The sequence below is a fragment of the Artemia sp. Qi Xiang Cuo genome, chromosome 6 (assembly GCF_049724085.1).
Source record: "Artemia sp. Qi Xiang Cuo chromosome 6, ASM4972408v1, whole genome shotgun sequence".
NCBI classification, from domain to species: Eukaryota; Metazoa; Arthropoda; class Branchiopoda; order Anostraca; family Artemiidae; genus Artemia; species Artemia sp. Qi Xiang Cuo.
This window is the reverse complement of record NC_142799.1, coordinates 45,596,567-45,602,566: the sequence shown is the minus strand read 5'-3', so window position 1 is coordinate 45,602,566 and position 6,000 is coordinate 45,596,567. Positions and strand designations below refer to the sequence as shown.

At 34.4% G+C, this 6,000-nt stretch overlaps 1 protein-coding gene across 1 annotated transcript in view; it reads right to left on the bottom strand.

The window, feature by feature from the left end:
• Pnn (desmosome associated protein-like protein pinnin) overlaps positions 1-6,000 on the bottom strand; it is a 68,744-nt gene that overhangs the window by 42,378 nt on the left and 20,366 nt on the right. The gene's annotated exons all lie outside the window — the stretch shown is intronic.

Below are 6,000 nucleotides of genomic sequence, written 5' to 3'. Positions count from 1 at the left end.
AAACTACTGAAATATTCCAACAAGTGCATTTCAAAGAAAGAAATTCGAAATGATCTTTGAAAAATCAAGAAAATGTAACTGTGACAATGTAAACCACGAACAAACACTACTGAAATAGTCCAACTCTTTCATTTAAAAGAAATAAATTCAAAATGAACTTTGAAAAATCACGAAAATGTAACTGTGACAAGGTAAACCACGACAAAACACTACTGAAATAGTCCAACTCTTGCATTTCAACGAAAGAAATTCAAAATGAACTTTGAAAAATCACGAAAATGTAACTGTGACAAGGTAAACTACAATAACACACTACTGAAATATTCCAACTCTTGTATTTCAACGAAAGAAATTCAAAATGAAATTTGAAAAATCAATAAAATGTAACTGTGACAATGTAAACAACACCAAAACACTTCTGAAATATTCAAACTCTTGTATTTCAATTAAAGAAATTCAAAATGAACTTTGAAAAATCAAGAAAATGTAACTGTGACAAGGTAACCCACAAGCAAACACTACTGAAATATTCCAACTCTTGCATTTCAACGAAATAAATTCAAATGAACTTTGAAAAATCAAGAAAATGTAACTGTGACAAGGTAACCCACAAGCAAACACTACTGAAATATTCCAACTCTTGCATTTCAACGAAATAAATTCAAATGAACTTAGAAAAACCAAGAAAATGTAGCTATGACAAGGTAAACCACAACCAAACACTACTGAAATATTCCAACTCTTGCATTTCAACGAAAGAAATTCAAAATGAAGTTAACCAAATCAGGAAAATTTCACTGTGACAAGTTAAAACAAAACATCACACTAATGAAATATACAAAATCTTGAATTTCAACGAAAGAAATTCAAAATGAACTTTGAAAAATCAAGAAAATGTAACTGTGACAAGGTAAACCACAACATCAAACTACTGAAATATTCCAACTCTTGCATTTCAATGAAAGAAATTCAAAATGAACTTTGAAAAATCAAGAAAATGTAACTGTGACAAGGTAAACCACAACCAAACACTACTGAAATATTCCAACTCTTGCATTTCAATGAAAGAAATTCAAAATAAACTTTGAAAAATCAGGAAAATGTAACTGTGACATGGTAAACCACAACCAAACACTAGTGAAATATTCCAACTCTTGCATTTCAATGAAAGAAATTCAAAATAAAATTTGAAAAATCAGGAAAATGTAACTGTGACATGGTAAACCACAACCAACCACTAGTGAAATATTCCAACTCTTGCATTTCAACGAAAGAAATTCAAAATGAACTTTGAAAAATTAAGGTAATGTAACTGTGACAAGGTAAACCGCAACCAAACTCTACTGAAATATTCCAACTCTTGCATTTCAACGAAATAAATTCAAATGAACTTTGAAAAATTAAGGGAATGTAACTGTGACAAGGTAAACCACGACCAAACACTACTGAAATATTCCAACTCTTGCATTTCAATGTAAGAAATTCAAAATGAACTTTGAAAAATCAAGAAAATGTAACTGTGACAAGGTGAACCGCAACCAAACACTAGTGAAATATTCCAACTCTTGAATTTCAAAGAAAGAAATACAATATGAACTGTGAAAAATTAAGGGAATGTAACTGTGACAAGGTAAACCGCAACCAAACACTACTAAAATATTCCAACTCTTGCATTTCAACGAAAGAAATTCAAATTAACTTTTAAAAATTAAGGGAAATGAAAATTTAAAAGGAAAAAAACGAAACAACTAAACAGAAAAATTCAAACAATTTAATATAAAAGAAATAAATTCAAATGAAATATGAAAAATCAATAAAATGTAACTGTGACAAGGTGAACCGCAACCAAACAATAGTGAAATATTCGAACTCTTGCATTTCAACGAAAGAAATTCAAAATGAACTTTGAAAAATTAAGGGAATGTAACTGTGACATGGTAAACCACAAACAAACACTACTGAAATATTCCAACTCTTGAATTTCATCTAAATAAATTAAAAATTAACTTTGAATAATCAAGTTAATGTAACTGTGACAAGGTAAACCGCAACCAAACACTACTGAAATATTCCAACTCTTGCATTTCAATGAAAGAAATTCAAAATGAACTTTGAAAAATCAAGAAAATGTAACTGTGACAAGGTAAACCACGACCAAACACTACTGAAATATTCCAACTCTTGAATTTCAATGACAGAAATTCAAAATGAAATTTGAAAAATCAAGAAAATGTAACTGTGACAAGGTAAACCGCAACCAAACACTACTGAAATATTCCAACTCTTGCATTTCAACGAAAGAAATTCAAAATGGACTATCAAAAATTAAGGGAATGTAACTGTGACAGGGTAAACTACAACATCACACTAGTGAAATATTCCAACTCTTGCATTTCAACGAAAGAAATTCAAAATGAACTTTGAAAAATTAAGTGAATGTAACTGTGACATGGTAAACTACAACATCACACTACTGAAATATTCCAACTCTTGCATTTCAAAGAAAGAAATTCAAAATGAACTTTGAAAAATCAAGAAAATGTAACTGTGACATGGTAAACCGCAACCAAACACTACTGAAATATTCCAACTCTTGCATTTCAACGAAAGAAATTCAAAATGGACTATCAAAAATTAAGGTAATGTAACTGTGACAGGTTAAACTACAACATCACACTAGTGAAATATTCCAACTCTTGCATTTCAACGAAAGAAATTCAAATGAACTTTGAAAAATTAAGGGAATGTAACTGTGACATGGTAAACTACAACATCACACTACTGAAATATTCCAACTCTTGCATTTCAACGAAAGAAATTCAAAATGAACTTTGAAAAATCAAGAAAATGTAACTGTGACATGGTAAACCGCAACCAAACACTACTGAAATATTCCAACTCTTGCATTTCAACGAAAGAAATTCAAAATGGACTATCAAAAATTAAGGGAATGTAACTGTGACAGGGTAAACTACAACATCACACTAGTGAAATATTCCAACTCCTGCATTTCAACGAAAGAAATTCAAAATGAACTATCAAAAATTAAGTTAATGTATCTGTGAGATGGTAAACTCCACCCTCACACTACTGAAATATTCCAACTCTTGCATTTCAACGAAAGAAATTCAAAATGAACTTTGAAAAATCAAGAAAATGTAACTGTGACAAGGTAAACCACAACCAAACACTACTGAAATATTCCAACTCTTGCATTTCAATGAAAGAAATTCAAAATGAACTTTGAAAAAATCAGACCTTTGGAGGGGGAGGGGCCGGGGGCAGGGGGTCGTTCTGTGTCTCAATGCACAAAAAAGTATAAAAAATGATGAGGGAATGGGGGGGGGAAGGGGAGGGGAGGAGGAGGAGGAAGGAGGTGGGAGGAGGAGGTAGAAGGAGGAGGGAGGAGGAGGAGGAAGGAGGTGGGAGGAGGGAGGAGGAGGGAGGAGGAGGAGGTGGGAGGAGGAGGAGGAGGTGGGAGGAGGTGGGAGGAGGAGGAGGGGGGTCGGGGGAGGGCCTTTGGGGCACCGGGAGGGCCTTTGGGGCACAGGGAGGGCCTTTGGGGCACAGGGAGGGCCTTTGGGTGTCTGGGTGACATTTGGGGACCGGTGGACGGCCTTTGGGACCCCGTTGGTCCTTTGGGAGCTCGATGGGCCTTTGGGGGGCCCGGGGATGGCCGTTGAGGGTCTGGGGTGGGCCTTTGGGGGTCGGGGGTACCCTTTGGGGGTCCGGGGGCCCTTTGAGGACCAGAGGAGGGTCTTTGAGGGTCTGAGGAGGGCGTTTGGGGGGTTGGGGCTCTATGGGAGCTTGGGGGGCCTTTGAGTACCGGGGGCTTCCTTCGGGGTTGTGGTGGGGGATCGGAACCCTTTGGGGTTGGGGTAGAGGACCTCACAACACTGTTCAAATGGAACTTGTGTATTATAACGACCACACTCAAAACCTCTTCTAAAACCATTTCTAAAATCTTCTTTAAAAATGTCTCTAACGGTTTCGCCGAAATAATCCCATAAAATGGATAAAACCGTTTCGCCCAAATAATCCCTAAACGTAATTTCAGCGTGTTCCTTTTGAATGGCATCTCTGCGCTAACGCATTTCAAATTTCTAGGAAACCCTTTCCTACGTTAATCTCTTCATCTCATAAATTTTCATAGCTAAACTATTAGGGTTTCGTTAGAATATCAATTTACCTCTCCGACTTAAAGCTCCGTGAAGCCGTATTTAAAAATAGAATTTCTATCTCTTTAGACTCCCGCATAATTCCAAGATTACAAGTGATGTCAATTATAATTCCTGACCCTAAAGATCAATGAAGCCCTATTTGAAAATAGAATATTAATTTTTCTCTCTGACCTAAAGAACGTTTATCCCTCAGACCTAAGATTAAAGAAGCCTTAATGTTTCTTAATTCTCCCCTTCGTGAATCAATAATTTCCCCTAGCAATTATGTAAATCACAGATTAAAGAAGCCTTAATGTTTCTTAATTCTCCTCTTCGTGAATCAATAATTTCCCCTAGCGATTATGTAAATCAATTTCTCAGGTTAAGCTAACCAAACAACAAAGAAGCCATGTTTGTTTCTTAATGTCCCCTTCGTGAATCAATAATTCCCCCGCCGATTATGTAAATCACCCTCATGTCATTACACGTGGCCAAACAACAACAGATCGATTGACCTTGACACACCCACATTAGACTCGATCGATAATCCTTGAATAAATTATGTAAAAAAAAGTTGTAGGTGGCAGCAGGGGTGAGCAATGGGAGTAGCACCTCCCCCTCTACTTATATATATATATATATATATATATATATATATATATATATATATATATATATATATATATATATATATATATATATATATATATATATATAAATATCTTGAGGCTTCAAGCAAGAGCTTTTATTCCTTTGTGTGTACCTTATTAACGACTGATGAGTTTCTTTATCAGGCCCAGGTCCCTGTTTTTTTTTTTTTTTTTTTTTTTTGCTCCACCTCCCCCTCTCAACGGCTGTAGTATACATAATATATATATATATATATATATATATATATATATATATATATATATATATATATATATATATATATATATATATATCTTGAGGCTTCAAGCCAGAGCTTTTATTCCTTTGTGTGTACCTTATTAACGACTGATGAGTTTCTTTAACAATCCTGCCAGAGAGTATCCAGGAAATAAAAGATCTAAAGTCGAACTGGCCCGCCCTGACAAAAAACATAAAGAAAAGAATATAAAGACGACAAACGGGTCTATGTCGTCTTTCATAATATATTAACAAATTGAAAAATATTATGTTTCAATAAAGTCTGTTTAATTTCCTCCCCTAGAATTGGTATGTAAGGTAGTGAAACGTATCTATTGGAAATTGTAGGGTCCAAAAATTGAGAACGTTCGTTTTGCATGAAAAAGGAACTAAAAACTACAGCATGAAAAAGGTAATAAAAAAGAAGGTTCTCAACTTTTGAACCCTACAATTTCCAATAGATACGTTTCAATACTTTACTTACCAATTCTCGGGGAGAAAATTAAACGGACTTTATTGAAACATAATATTTTTCAATTTGTTTTAAAACAATCAGACCATTGAGCAACTGTCTAAATTCTGGAAAAGATATAACACGTAACAGTTTGGCAAGTGGAGTGTATAGCATTCCTTGCTTTTAAGGAAAATTTTACGTCGGTCGAATACACAGCAATTTGTGGAACGTTTTATTGGGCACCAGAATTCAATAGCTAATGCTCTAAAATTTACAAAACCTCCAGAAAGTTTCACTTCAGCTTTAGCAGAACATATATTTCTTAATCCAGACCATTTTGTACAGTTCGAAAAAGCAACGCTCATTTCACATGGTCACTATTTCACACAATGGGTTCTTGAAGCATTAGAAAAAAAAAACACATTTTCGTAAACTTAAAAATTAATAGAGATACTGGTAATATAAATATTGATCCTATTTATGATATTATTTTAAAAA